Consider the following 14,732-nt stretch of genomic DNA (forward strand, 5'->3'; position numbering starts at 1 on the left):
GTCTCTTTTGATTAGATTGTGGGCTCACAATCTAATTAAGCATGCAAGATATATAATAAGAGGGAAGAAAAGAAAGCACCCCATGGAAAGTAAAGAACATTGAAGGCAAAGGAACACCCCCCCTCAAAATCCAAGAAAATGAGTATTATAGTTACAAGATAGAATAGTTAAACTAACAATCTAAATTTATAAATATCAATAGCAGGAAAACGAGAGAGAATAAAAATTAAACTAAAGTAAACTCTAGACAGTGTATAGTTCTGAGTTTCATTCCAGCCCAACAGACAGAACAAACATCTCAATTTATCATCCAAGAAAGGCTAGTGCCCTATACAGTATTTAGCTAGAGATGTCTGTTAATGGACTTTGGATGGATCCATAGTGAAAATGAAAAAGAATAGGCTTCAATAGTTTCTGGAAGGAGAAGTAAGATATTCACTCGAAGAAGTCATGCAGTATGGAGTTGCAAAGGCAGGGATCCACATATAAGAAGACTTTTCCTTGTTGCTTGAAGTTTTATTACTCTAGAAACATAGAAACATAGAAGATGACGGCAGATAAGGGCCATAGCCCATCAGGTCTGCCCACTCTACTGACCCACCCCCAAGTCTACTATCCTAGGGATCCCACTCCTGGTGACAGGTTCCCTTGGCTTAACCCTCTAAGGGATCCCACATGGGCATCCCATTTGCTCTTAAATTCTTGCACGCTGTTTGCCTCGATCACCTGCACCGGGAACTCATTCCAAGGATCAACCACTCTCTCGGTGAAGAAATATTTCCTGGTGTCGTCATGAAATTTCTCACCCCTGAGTTTGAGCGGATGCCCTCTTGTGGCTGAGGGTCCTTTGAGAAAGAGAATCTCTTCTTCCATCTCGATACGGCCGGTAATATACTTAAACGTCTCGATCATGTCTCCTCTCTCCCTACGTTCCTCGAGTGAGTACAGCCGCAAATTTTTCAGCCTTTCCTCGTACGATAGATCCTTGAGCCCCGAGACCATCCTGGTGGCCATCCGTTGCACCGACTCTACTCTCAGCACATCTTTTCGGTAGTGTGGCCTCCAGAATTGCACACAGTATTCCAAATGAGGTCTCACCATGGTTCTGTATAATGGCATTATGACTTCAGGCTTCCGGCTGACGAAACTCCTGCGGATGCAACCTAACAACTGTCTTGCCTTAGATCAGGGGTATCCAATGTCGGTCCTCGAGGGCCGCAGTCCAGTCGGATTTTCAGGATTTCCTCAATGAATATACATGAGATCTATTTGCATGCACTGCTTTCATTGTATGCTAATAGATCTCATGCATATTCATTGGGGAAATCCTGAAAACCCGACTGGATTGCGGCCCTCGAGGACCGACATTGGACACCCCTGCCTTAGATGAAGCCTTCTCCACATGATCAGCAGTTTTCATGTCTGCACTGATGATCACTCCCAAGTCTCGTTCTGTTGAAGTTCTAGCTAAGGTCTCACCATTCAAGGTGTAAGTTCTGCACGGATTTCTGCTGCCGAGGTGCATGATCTTGCATTTCTTAGCGTTGAAGCCCAGCTGCCAGGTCGAAGACCAAAGCTCCAACAAATGTAGGTCCTGTGTCATACTATCAGGTGAATTGCCGTCTCTCACTATATTGCATAGTTTGGCGTTGTCAGCGAAACTATGCAATATAGTGAGAGACCTGGGATTTCAAATTGGAATGATGATCTTAGAGTTCTACTGGGTTGATGTTTGATTAGTGTTTTTATGTAGATAATCAGGAAGTAAAAGATGCCAGGCTTTGAAAACTAAGCAAAGTAGCTTGAATTCAATCCGCTTAGTTATAGCTTAATCAGAATCAGAGTAATATGGTAGCAGATGTGTGCACCTGTTAGGAGTCCAGCTGCAGTGTTTTGAATTAGCTGTAGACGTGAAAGATTGGTTATGTTTGACCCTAGGAATAACGTGTTATGGTAATCTAAGTGACTAGTAATGAAAGCATGAGTTAGTTTTCTTAGATTTTATTTACAGAGAACACAGGTTTTAGTTGCCGCAGTAGTCTTACATGGGAGAAGCACATATTTATTGCATGGCTTATTTGCGGAGTGAAGCTGAATTCAGAGTTACAATGCATTCCTAGAGTTAAGAGTTCATGTTTGATTTGGATGGGCTTGCCAGCTAGTTCAGGAAGTTTACGTAGGGCAGAATGGCTGCATGATAGCCATATGGATGATTTTTCTACGTTGCCAATTAGGCTATTGTCTGCAAGCCAGATGTTAAGAACAATCAGTTTGCACAGTATAGAAAGAAATTGATCTTTCTATTTCTTTGGTGTTGTACTGCATGTAAGATGTGGCTTTTTGGGATTTTGGTTTAATTTTTGGTTAGCTATTATGTATTTGGCATTTGTGATCTCTGTGTCTGTCTGAGGTAGTCTGTTAGCATGAATTTTCTATGTAGCATTCTGTAGTAATTTGGCTTGTTCAGTTTTTTTGATAGTGGAGAATATATTGGGGGGGGGGGTTGTTGATCCTTGTTCTGTATTGTTTGTAATTTATAAAACTATAAAACAACCTTCCTCTACCTTTTGGAATGGGGAAGAGAAAGGAAGCAACCCGCATTGTCTCTCCAGCGGTGCCAGCAACCCAGCAGCGGATGGTCCAAGTGACTATACCAGAGGCGTCCTCCCGCTCAGGCGCATCTGTGGTTCTTACCTCGGGGGGAAGCCTGGATTTATCGGGTGACCTGTGCAATTAGAAGGGGCGTCTTTGAGCTCTGAGCAGCAGATGGTACCGCTCCAACCCGGAAGCACACCGGTGGAGGGAGAGTTGGAAGTGTCATTCCTGAGGCTGAACTCTTCACTTTCCGGCTTTGGAGGGAGCCCAGCTCAAGCCCTGGTGGAGGAGGGCGAACCGGGAGAAGTTCATCAGCCCCACACCGGGTCGGAGGTGAGAGGTGCTTTGGGAGGGGTCAGCTTGCAGTTTGGAGCGCTGGAGAAATGCGCTAAAATCGATTTGGAGGCACTATGGCAAGCTATATCGGTTATGAATGATAATCTTAAACTTTCTATTACCACTTTATCAACTGATTATGGAACAGTCTTTTCCAAGGTTGAGCAACAAGGAGTAGATATTGCTCAAATGAAAGAGAAATTAGAGAAACGGGAGACAAAACTCTCTGAAATGGAACAAATAAAGTTTGGACTTTTAAAATAAAGAACTTATGCTTAGAAAAATGGAGAGTTTTGAAAACCAGTTGAGGAAGAATAATTTGAGACTTTTGAATTTCCCTAAATCTCCAGTTATCTTTCCTATTGAGATGGTTAGAAAATATTTTAAGGAAATATTGTGTATCTCAGTGGTTCCCAACCCTGTCCTGGAGGAACACCAGGCCAATTGGGTTTTCAGGCTAGCCCTAATGAATATGCATGAAGCAAATTTGCATGCCTATCACTTCCATCATATGCAAATCTCTCTCATGCATATTCATTAGGGATAGCCTGAAAACCCGATTGGCCTGGTGTTCCTCCAGGACAGGGTTGGGAATCACTGGTGTATCTTATCTGATAATTTACCTCCAATAACCAAAGTTAATTATTTACAGCTAAAAGGTTCTGCGGAGGCTCTACTCCGAATGAGATTCAAGGAGATAAAAGGGAGGATCTAGATTTGCCAACCTTTCTAGAGAGTTCACTGGAACTGAAAGAAGGACTCTAATAGTTGCATTAGCATTGGAAAATGAACGTGAATATATTTTGCGTTTGTATTTTTGCCATTTAAATGATCAGTTTTTTGGGGCCAAAATTCGTATATTTCCTGATATGGCTCAAAAATCCCAGAAGCGGAGGAAGGAGTTTTTGGCATTAGGCCAAGAATCCTTGCTTTGGTTGGTATATTTTTGTTAATATTTCCAGTAAAATGTTTTATTACCGATTAAAATAAGAATTCTTATTTTTTGAACCCAAACAGCTGTTAGAATTTATTTAATTGAGAGAAGGAGGAGCCCCTGTAGCTGGTAATGTTTTTTAGCATGCTATACCGGCAGTAGGTAACCCAGAATTATGCCACTTCTTTAGTCTTTTGTTTTACTTCACTTGTGTTATTTCCTGTTGATCCTCTCTAAAATTGTGGACTAAATATCTAATAATTGTTTTTTCCTGATTTTATGAGCTACTATTATGTTATATTGATCTATTCAAGTTGTAGGTATTCTGCTACTAAAAAATAGAATATAAAATCATAACTGTTTGAGACTTGTGCAGATGTGATCAGACTGAATTCACAGGAACGGGGACAATCTTTGTCCCTGTGTCATTCTCTAGCTTCCCTGCTGTGGGCTGAATAGCTGGGGGATCATTTTTTTGTTTTTCTGCTACTCTGCCTCTCTTCATAAGCTTAGGACAGAAAATGAAACATGGATTGAAGTGCATGCTTGAAGGACAAGGCATTACTCAATAGACAAAAGAGAATACATTTGGAAATGCTCACAACTTTGATGATATCCTCAATGAAGTTTGAAGGTGAGCTAGTGAGGATGAATGTCCTCACACGGGAAAATTTTAGGCAGCTCTCCTTCAGCTCATTAGATGCCAAAGTGGCTCTAGCTTAAAAATTAATGAAGACCTCTGGGCTAGAGAGTTGGACGCAAACAGGGCAAAACTGCAGTTTCCAAGCACACTAGAAAAATTGTCCTGTAGTTAACTGCATCTGCACAATTGTCCCTATAGTTCATATGTTGAGTTGGTTTTACTGTATCTTAGCTGTTTTCCAGTGCGAGTGATTTTATTTTGGCTTCTTGTTAGAGGTCGAAATGGCCCAAATGTTAGTGATATGCTGTCGTATCAGTGGACTTCCGTTTCCTCTGTTCAAGTGGTTACCAAAAGAGGCTGGCTCCAGTCAGCCTGAACTCAAGTGCTGTAGAAGGGACCTGTAGATAACAGGGTTAGTTTTACCAGATGAACTAATGTGAGTACTTATGACTTTAAAGAGCCTAGAAGATAAGGTATGCAGGCTTTTTTTTTTTTTCCTTTTTGCCAACCATCCATAATGCAATAGCAGACAGTTGGTCACACAGAGCGCTCTGTGTATGTAATTCTGATAACCTTGATGTCTTTGAGCTGCTTTTTACTTTTTGTTGAATAATTTACATCTGTTAGTTTGGCATTTTCCCTGTCTGTTCCAGCAGGGTCACAATTTATCTAATGTACCAGGGACAGTGGAGGATTAAGGGCCAGATTCTGAAAACTTTAACGCTGTCGCTAAACTGTTTTCCGGCAATTTAGCCTGTACGCAGTGTAGCGGCAGATTATCTCTGTCTGTAGCAAGGTTTCTAGCAGTCTCTGACATGCTAATGGGCTATTCAACATTGAAATGAGCTCTCTGGTAAACCGAGTCGAGCTTTCTTAGAATGATGACTCGGTATATAAAGCCAAGCCTTAGATTAGATTAGATTAGATTCTTTAAAAATGCTGAGCCATTTTCAACAAGCGGCGTCAGCTTTTGGCGACAAAAATAAGTGACTGGTCCAAGGGTGCCGGTCTGTGTCAGAGACTGCCCCTGTGCTGTGATTCAGTGGGAGAGCTGCCCATTCTCTCCATTGCATCACAACACCCCTTCCCTGCAGTGTCAGTAAGCACAACACCCCCCCTTCCCCCCCCCCCCCCAGAACAGCAGTGACACTCCCCTTGCAGCAGGAGAGATGCCCACTTTCTCCTGCAGCACTAAAATCCCTGCACCAACTGCCCTGCTCGCAGTGGGAGAGATGCTCACTCTCCCCCGCTTTCAATTGACCCCCCTCCCCCGCCTCTGCCGCCCCTTCCCTTTACCTCAAAATAGGTGACCTGGAGGGCCATGGACACCCTACTCCCAGCTGCTGTGGGATGCACTTGGGAGGGGTTTTATACAACCTGAGTCAATCAGAGCCTCAGGCCTCTCCCCGGAAGCACCGGGAAAGATCCTAAGGCTCTGACCCGGATGCATAAGGTCCCTCCTATGGGGCGTCTGGGCCAATCAGAGCCTTAGGACCCTTCCTGATGTATCTGGGGAGGGGCCTGAGACTCTGATTGGCTAAAGCATGATTTTTTAAGAATGTCTCGGTTTTTTAGATTCATTCTGAAAATGGATGCGTTAGCAGACGTCGCTTTGTAGCACGGGTTTTTGAGAATCCCGGCCTTAGTGACTTATCCAGGGTCACAAGGAGCAGTGTGGGGTTTGTGGCTCTGACCAATATGCAATGGTGTAGTAAGGGGGGTGGGACCGCCCTGGTCGCCGTCTTTTTGGGAGCGCCAGTACCTTTCTTCCTCCTCCCCTGCTATGTGTGCACCTTCAAACCCCGCCCCCCCCCCGACATAATTTCCAGGTCTCGCAAGTGAGTGTTCCCGCTAAGCTGCGCTGGGGTGCGCTGGCGCACAAAATATTACCTCGCAGCGCACAAGTTTCTCGTCACAGCGCACACAGTGTAGAGCACAGTTCTTCAACCGCCGGTCCGCAAACAAAATCTTGCCGGTCCGCGAAGGATTCGGTCCCCGCCGCAACGAAAGGCCGGCGTCAGCTGACTTGCAACTTCCTGTTGCAGTCGCTGTGCCGGGACTCCTGCCTTCGCCGGGACTCCTGCCTTCCACCGCGTTTGCCTCCTGCCTTGTCTCCGCACCTCCAGACCAGCAGCGGCAGCTGTGTATGCTTTTAACTTCGGCACAGAGCTGCCCCTAATCAATAGTTTAGCGCGGTTTCATAAGGCAGCCTCGGGGCCTTTGCTAGGCCGGCCCACATCGCATCATCGAAGCGGGCCGGCTATCAAAGGCCCCGAGGCTGCCTCATGAAACCGCGCTAAACTATTGATTAGGGGCAGCTCTGTGCCGAAGTTAAAAGCATACAGAGCTGCCGCTGCTGGTCTGAACTCTTGGGCCGCTGAAGGAGGGCAAAAAGCAGCTGTCCTGGAGGTTTCCCTTCCTCTCGCCTTTACAGGTTCCTTTTTTCCACCTTTTTTTTTTTCCTTCAAACGGCAACGGGCCCCAGCATCGACATCAATCAAGTAAGTTCCACTGTCAATCAAGCGGTTCTGCTCGGCCAAAGCTTCCCCTGTGACATGAGCCACCCTCAGGGGAAAGAAAGTGACCCACAAAGGTGAGGGGAAGGGGGGCAGATGATGGAAGTTGGGGGGGGGGGGAGAGAGAGAGAGAGAGAGAAGGGGCAGATGATGGAATGGAGGAGATGAGAGAGAGAGAGAAGGGGACAGATGATGGAAGTGAGAAGAAGGGAGAGAGAGCAGAAGGCAGATGGATGTCAGTTGAGAAGGGAGAGCAGATGCTGAATGGAAGTGGGGAAAGAACACATACTGGATGGAAGGAGGAGATAAATAAAGGGGGAAGAAAATAGTAAGATAATGGAGGGGTGAGGGAAAGGGGTGACAAGCTGTGTGTAGACACAGTGAAAAGAGGGAAACGGGACTAAATAGTAAGAAAGAATTTAATTTAGATGGAGGCAGAAAATAGAGAAGGAAGACCAGAGAAGAAAAGGGAAGAGAGAGCAGAGAATGATCAGATCTGAGTGGAGGAAATGAGAAGAGAGATATGCTAAAAACCACAGGGGGGAGGGAAGGATAGAGATGCCAGACCATGAGGGGAACAGAAGGAAGATGATGGATGCTAGACCAAATTGGGGGGTGGGGGGGGGGCAGGAGGAGAGATGGCAGGGAAAGACAGACAGTGAATGGAAGGGGCAGATGCTGGACTGAAGAGACAGAGAAGGTTATCATGCTGCTGTACCGGGCCATGGTACGCCCTCACCTGGAGTACTGCGTCCAGCACTGGTACTTTAAGAAGGACACGGTACTACTCGAAAGGATCCAGAGAAGAGCAACTAAAATGGTTAAGGGGCTGGAGGAGTTGCCGTACAGCGAAAGATTAGAGAAACTGGGCCTCTTCTCCCTTGAGCAGAGGAGATTGAGAGGGGACATGATAGAAACATTCAAGGTACTGAAGGGAATAGACTTAGTAGCTAAGGCAGGGAGAACGAGAGGGCACTCTCTAAAGTTGAAAGGGGATAGATTCCATACAAACGTAAGGAAGTTCTGTGGTAGAAAGCAACATATTTATTTGGCTCATAACTTGCTGGCGCCCGATATTTTTAGCTCACAGTGAAAAAAGTTTGCTCACAACACCCGCCCGCTTAGAGGGAACACTGTCGCAACTAGGATGTGACATCAGACGGAAAGCCGATGCCAGCAGGGGCAGAAAATTAGAGATGCTGCTCGCTCCGGGAAAGCTAAACAGAAGGGGAGCACATGTGGCGGGGGGGGGGGGGGCGGAGAAGAGGATGAGGGGGGATGCCAACGCCCTGGGCCTCTCTTACCCTTGCTATGCAACTGCCACTATGCCACACACTTCAGGGGTAAAATGGTGTGTACTATATCTGACCACATTGATCTCATGAGAGATAGTTGGCTCCGGTATATATCTGTGATGTTCTATCTTCTTGTAGACTTCTCCCTCAATATTCGCAGGGGTTAGGGACAGAGCTGGCCCACGAATATTGAAAATCCGCAAATAACATATAGGCCGGCTCAGACCCACACCCTGCCTTCCCTGGCATCCCAGACCTTACCTCGAGAGACTACGGGAACTCACAGCAACCATTTTGTACGAGTGATCTGCACGGGGCAGGAGCGTAGGAAGATTTCTCCTGCCCCGAAAGCCCGCTAGACCACCAGGTAAGGTCCGGGGAGGTCCGGGATGCAGGATTTCTTTTCTTTTCTTTCCCCCGACCCCCCAAAAAAATCTCAAATAACCAAATCCGCGGATACTGAAACCACGGATTCGGAGGAAGAAGTGTATAACTTTTTTTGTTTTGCTTATTTAAACGATATTTCCACTGTTTGAAGCACCTGCTGGTATGTTGATGTTCTCCGAGTATTAGATAATTCAAATTCTTATTTGCATTTTAGGAAATTATTGAAAGCTTATCTATGTGTTAACTTTTTGGAAAAGATTGATGAATTGTATTTCACTGTGAATTACTCAGTCCTTTTATTTTCTTAACTGCACTACTCTGCAAGGAAGTGTGGTATATAAATTTTTATGTTAATACCATGTTGCCGACCGCTGCTTTAGGGGAAATTCTATAAATGGCGCTCTAAAATGGTCTGCTGCGGTGGCGCAGTAAGGGGCGGGGGGGGACCACCCCGGGCACCATCTTGGTGGGGGTGGCAGCATCTCTCTTCCTCTCTGTCCCCCTCGCTCCTTCCCACTCCTCCTCGCCACACGCACATCTTCACTTCCCCACCACCTTACCTTTAGCTCTTCACTGGCACCAGCAGCAGCTCCGGCCTTGGCTAGCGCCAGCCTCGGTGCTCCCCTCTGATGTCACTTGAACAGAACTCAAAACCTTCACTGGTTGCTAGTAGAGTCCAGAGTTCTGTTCAAGTTTCCCTGTATTAGTTACAAAGCAGTTTTTGGGATGCTACCGGATTGCCTTGCCTCCCAGTTTTCCATGAATAGTTCTAATAGGAGCACTTGTAGAATAAACCTATTTAATTACCCTTTTTTTAAAATCATGGCTATATTTTTATTGATTTATTGTTAGCTATAAAATGATTCATAAAAATAATGAAATGAACTAAAACAATAAAGATTCTTGTTCTGCCACTTATAGTATCATAAGAATGGGCAACTAAGAGCAGCTGATGTACTGGTAAAAACCAGATTTATTAGCACGCTATGTAGCTTTGGGGTTTTGATTCACCTCCTCCTGTGCAGCCTTGTTAGGGTGAGGTTGCAGCTTTCCAAAGAGTGCAAAGGTTTCTCAGACGCACCCATCTTTTAACCTAATTACTGATGTGAAAAGAGAGAACAACCAGTCAATAAATATTTTAATTCATTTCCGTTCTGAAAGTTCTGCAAACAATACCTAAACTGATGTATGTCCACCTTTGTGCACTCATCGGGCATAGTGCAGGAAGACAAGACCATAAAGAATTTTGCACCTGACTTGCCTGAAACTTCAGTTTTTACAGCGTGCCTTCTATTTGACTACTCTGGAAGGGGCTTGAAGCCTTTTTTGTTCTACAAAAAGGTTTTCATCACTAGATGGCAGCACAAACAGGTTTTTGGGACATTATGCATCTTTACTATAATCAAGGCCCATTTGGGCAAGCTTCCCTGTTGATTCTGAGGCAGGAGAATGGAATTCTGTGCCCATGGTGGGTGTGTGTGTGTATTTTAAATTCTGCATATCTGCAGCTGGTCTAGTGTAAAATGGTGCTAATCTTATAAAGGTATTCAAGGGATGCCAAGGGCGAACCATCCCAAAGAGTGAGATTTGCCACACCAATAAGTGGGATTTTTCAGACATTACATCCAGGGTATACATGTAGAATGATTTAAGTGTAGTATTGTTTTGCAAATGAATCAAGGCAGCATTAAATGATATTGGCTTTTGTTTTGAACCTCTGAAAGAGTGCAGCCAAAGTGGAGAGCAGTTTGGGTAAATTATTTGAGCTGAAACAGTGGTCTTTCTTCCCCCCCTCCTCCCCCTCCCTGGAATCCATTGCTGCAGCTACTCTTTCACTCTTCGAGCGGTGGCATCTTGAGGTAAACAAGCTGCCTTTGACGGGCCAGAAACATTTTCTGCTACTGCTTCCTGTCCCCACATGTCCATTACAATAAATATGCATGTAATAGATTTGCATCTCAAGGAGGCAGTGCATGCAAATCCATCTCATACATATTCATTGTGGATATCCTGAAAACCTGATCTGCCTGTGGCTCTCGAGGACCGGAATTGCCTGTCCCTGTTCTAGAAGATCCAGGTTGCTTTGGCTTTACAGCATGGCTCTTGAGCTCACGGCGCTAGCCAAAAAAGAACATTCAGAAGTGGTTATTACCACCCTACTGAAGGACAAGAAATCATCCACTCTTTCGGCATTTGCCAAGGCATGGGAAACTTTTCAGCACTAGTGCAATAAGGAGAATCTGGAGACCAACAAAGCCCCAGTATAATCGATATTAGACTTTCTTCAAGAGGACCTGGTCAAGGGATTAGCCTGGCGTCCCTTAAGGTGCAGATGGAATGCTTTGCCATACCAAATACAGTCTCAACAATCAAATGATTCATTCCAAGGCCTCTTGAAGATACATTTTTTTCATAAAATATTTAACATCATAATCAATGTTGATGTAATTTCTACCTTTTATCTCCTTATTATAGAAACATAGAAACATAGAAATAGACGGCAGATAAGGGCCACGGCCCATCTAGTCTGCCCACCCCAATGACCCTCTTTTTGTAAACCTCTTTGGACCAATTGTTTGTGAGCTAGTAGGACATAAGAGAATAGATTGGATTGGATAAGGCTTGCCTATCATGAAAGCAGTTATCAAGATTTGTGCACTAATACTCAATCTCTAAAGAGTGAGAAATAGAGCTCAAAGAGTGTGAGAGTGAGAGAACTTTCCAGTGAGTGAGACATGGTTTTACACACAGAAAAGGTATTTTTTAAATAAAATGTTAGGTGCATGTACGTGTGTGTATATGTATGTAATCAGCAGCAAGACAACGCATGGTTATATAAGTGCTGCCTGTAGATCAGTGGTTCGCAAACATGTCCTGGGGGACCCCCAGCCAGTCAGGTTTTCAATATATCCCTAATGAATATGCATGAGAGAGATTTGCTTACCTGTCACTTCCATTATATGCAAATCTCTTTCATGCATATTCATTAGGGATATCTTGAAAACCTGACTGGCTGGGGGTCCCCCAGGACAGGTTTGCGAACCACTGCTGTAGATGTTCTCAGTGGCAAAGTTCTGATGTGTGTGTCTATTTAATAAAAATAGACACACGTAGATGCGTAGAGTACAAACACAGTTACACCAATTCAGAGCAGGTGTAAAAGGTGGCAGCATTTGGGCACTACGGGGGCTGGATATGGGAGACTACTTTATAAAAGCAGCTAGTCACTTGTGTTGCTCTTTTAAATTGGTTTGAAATATGTACTGTACCTTTTTGAACTTCTCATTTAGATGTCCTCTTACAAAATCGGGCCCAATATGTTCATGCATTTGTATTTGAATATTGACAAATTATTGCAGTGCAGTCCTCAGAAATTTCTATCTGTTATATGCTTATCAAAACCATTTTATCACAGCTTTGAAACTAGAAGGTAATGTTACCATGCTCCACTGAATCTCCTTTAAGTACTATCCCTGATAAGATGGTTGAAGGGTTCCTTAATCTTTACATTTTCATTGTTCTTGTTGAATATATATATATCTTAAGACATAATCTGCTTCCTATTAAGCATTTATCTGTTCTAATAAGCTGAATCACTTTCCCATTTTGCACCTCATTAAGATGATGATAATATGACCTGATGTCCCAATATGATGCCATAAACTGCCTTTGAGTACACAGAATATAGAGCTGACCTCTAGAGAAGAAAGGATATGACTTGTAACCTTAGAGTCATTTATCTTTTATCATTCACATGCTTATGTGGGACTAATACACATTGATTAATGCCTTACTTACTGGCATTGGTAATGGGGAGGTTGCCCGTACCATCTCACTAGATTTCAGTTCAGTATTTGATCTGGTGAACCATGACCTGCTTATCACTAGAATTGCTTCCTTGGGAATCTCTTGCATGACCATTTGTTGGTTTCATTTGATTCTCTCAGGTTGGGCCTGTTCTGTTTTCACACATTCTTCCGCTTCAGCTATCTTTTCCCTTCGCTGCAATGTCTTGCAGGGCTCAGTTCTGTCTCCCCTTCTTTTCAACATTTTCTTTAGTTGTGTTTTCACACTAATCCAATGAAAGACTATTTCATTGTATAATTATACAGATGATATTCTACTACCCTACTTCCATGAGCCAGACCGCTTGGATCTCTCCAACATTCAATTTTGTCTGGACACAGTCTGACTCTGGGAAAATTGCCTGATAATTAACTCTGCAAAGATGAACAACTGTTGGCTTACTGGTCAGCCACACTGCCCAACTATTTCTCCTTCTGTTCTTGACATAACGATTCCCTAGTCACCTCTTTCTGTTATTTAGGGGTCTATCTGGATCAGCCACTTTGCTTTCGCCATCATATTTCTGCTGTTGCTAGGTCTCATTTCTTTGCCAGTGTTTTTGTTCTTCACAGAAATATTTTGGCCATTTGGCTTCCTTGGCTATTCTCTGTGCTTCTCTTTTATATTGATTACTGTAATGTGGTATATGCTGTTCAAACATCTTGAGTTGGAACAGAATACCATGATCCGTCTCTTGTCATGCAAAGAAATTTGACGGCATCTCTCCTCTCTTAAGCCAACTCGACCGGCCATCTGTCCAATACAGGATCCAGTTCAAAGTTTATAGTCTGATCCATAAGGTTCTCTTAGATATGTGGGAACTGTTGCAGTCATCCCTTATTTCCCCATTCTGCCCAGCATGCTCTGTTTTGCCTTTGAGTGCCGTAGGTCCATCCCGCCTATCACTTTTTTGAGTTCACTCAACATACCTCTTTTTTTTTTTTCCTTTGCTGCCCATCTCTATAGAATGCATTGCCAATTCTCTGCACATGGAGGTCTGCTCTGAAAACTTCTCTCTTCCAGAAAGCTTTTGGAATTCTGGAGTCTTGGCTTTGGAATCATTGTTTGTTTGGTCTCACAGCTTGGATTCTGCAGCGTGATTTGGATTTTTTTTTGTCTCTCTCTCTTTCTTTCATGTCCTATGAATGATAGCATTCCTTTCTTTTTTCTATTTTAGAATCTAAACTACCTTGTTAGGTGATATAAGAAGCAACTAGCAAATAAATAATAAACATAGTTTATTATTGTATATTACCGTGAATAGTAGTAGTAGAATGACAAACATGCTGAGGAGTAAAGAGTGGATCTTTAATTTAGATGAAAGAGAAGAAGCATCTTGGCATTTTGAAGAAGTTGTAGCAGAGCCAGAAAGACCAGGCATAGAGCTGTAATAGCCCAAATGTGTGAACCCCAGTAAACTGTGGAGAACACAGCAGGAATCAAAGGTAAGAAAGTCGTATTTTGTGAATTGTAGAGATGAGTTTTAAGAGGGGAAAATTGTATGCCCAAACTTGAGGTGGTCCCTGAGGGAGCCAGAGGGGGTAGAATCAATAGTGAGAAACTCGGAGGTCAATATTCAACCACTGGGTGGTGTTATTCCCATATTTTCAAAGCTGGGATCTGTGCGGGCTCCACCTTTGAATATCTGGTTCTTTTTTTAAGCTAATTAACACATAGCTGCTTAAGATGATATTCAGCACTTAAGCAGCCACGGATTACTGCATAAAAATATGACAGACATTTCTGTGGTCCCATTTTTGCAGTTAACCAGGCTTCCTAAGGGCTAAATATCAGCATTTAAGCAGCCAAGTGCTGGCTATGACCCTGAAACACCCCCCAACATAGCTGGCTTGATTTAGGCGCTAACTGTGATATTCAGTGGCACTTAGCCAGTTAAGTGTCACTGAATGCTCGCAGCTAATTCCAACCAAGTGATTTAACCAGTCAGCGGCTAGCTAAATCATTTTGAATATTGGGGTCCCTGGTATGTATATTCAAAAGCATTTCATTTTTTTCCATCTTTTATGTATTCACAAGAGAAACTTTTCAGAAAATCCGAAAACATAAACATATGTAATTGTTGCAGTTGTCCTGGTCTCGCTGTGTCTGGGTAGGTAGAATCTGCAACTATCTGTTAACAAACTGATTGCAGCTGATTTTTGTATATACCAAGATCTCAA

At 43.6% G+C, this 14,732-nt stretch overlaps 1 protein-coding gene across 8 annotated transcripts in view; it reads left to right on the top strand.

The window, feature by feature from the left end:
- KANK1 (KN motif and ankyrin repeat domains 1) overlaps positions 1–14,732 on the top strand; it is a 384,339-nt gene that overhangs the window by 119,548 nt on the left and 250,059 nt on the right. For 6 of the 8 annotated variants that reach the window (XM_033925068.1, XM_033925087.1, XM_033925097.1 and 3 more), the window contains one exon: positions 13,870–13,997. The exons of the other annotated variants lie outside the window; for them this stretch is intronic. The gene's annotated coding sequence lies outside the window, so the exon portion shown is untranslated. The remainder of the gene's footprint in view (positions 1–13,869; positions 13,998–14,732) is intronic. 8 annotated transcript variants of the gene reach the window in all.

This window comes from Geotrypetes seraphini, chromosome 1 (assembly GCF_902459505.1).
Source record: "Geotrypetes seraphini chromosome 1, aGeoSer1.1, whole genome shotgun sequence".
NCBI classification, from domain to species: Eukaryota; Metazoa; Chordata; class Amphibia; order Gymnophiona; family Dermophiidae; genus Geotrypetes; species Geotrypetes seraphini.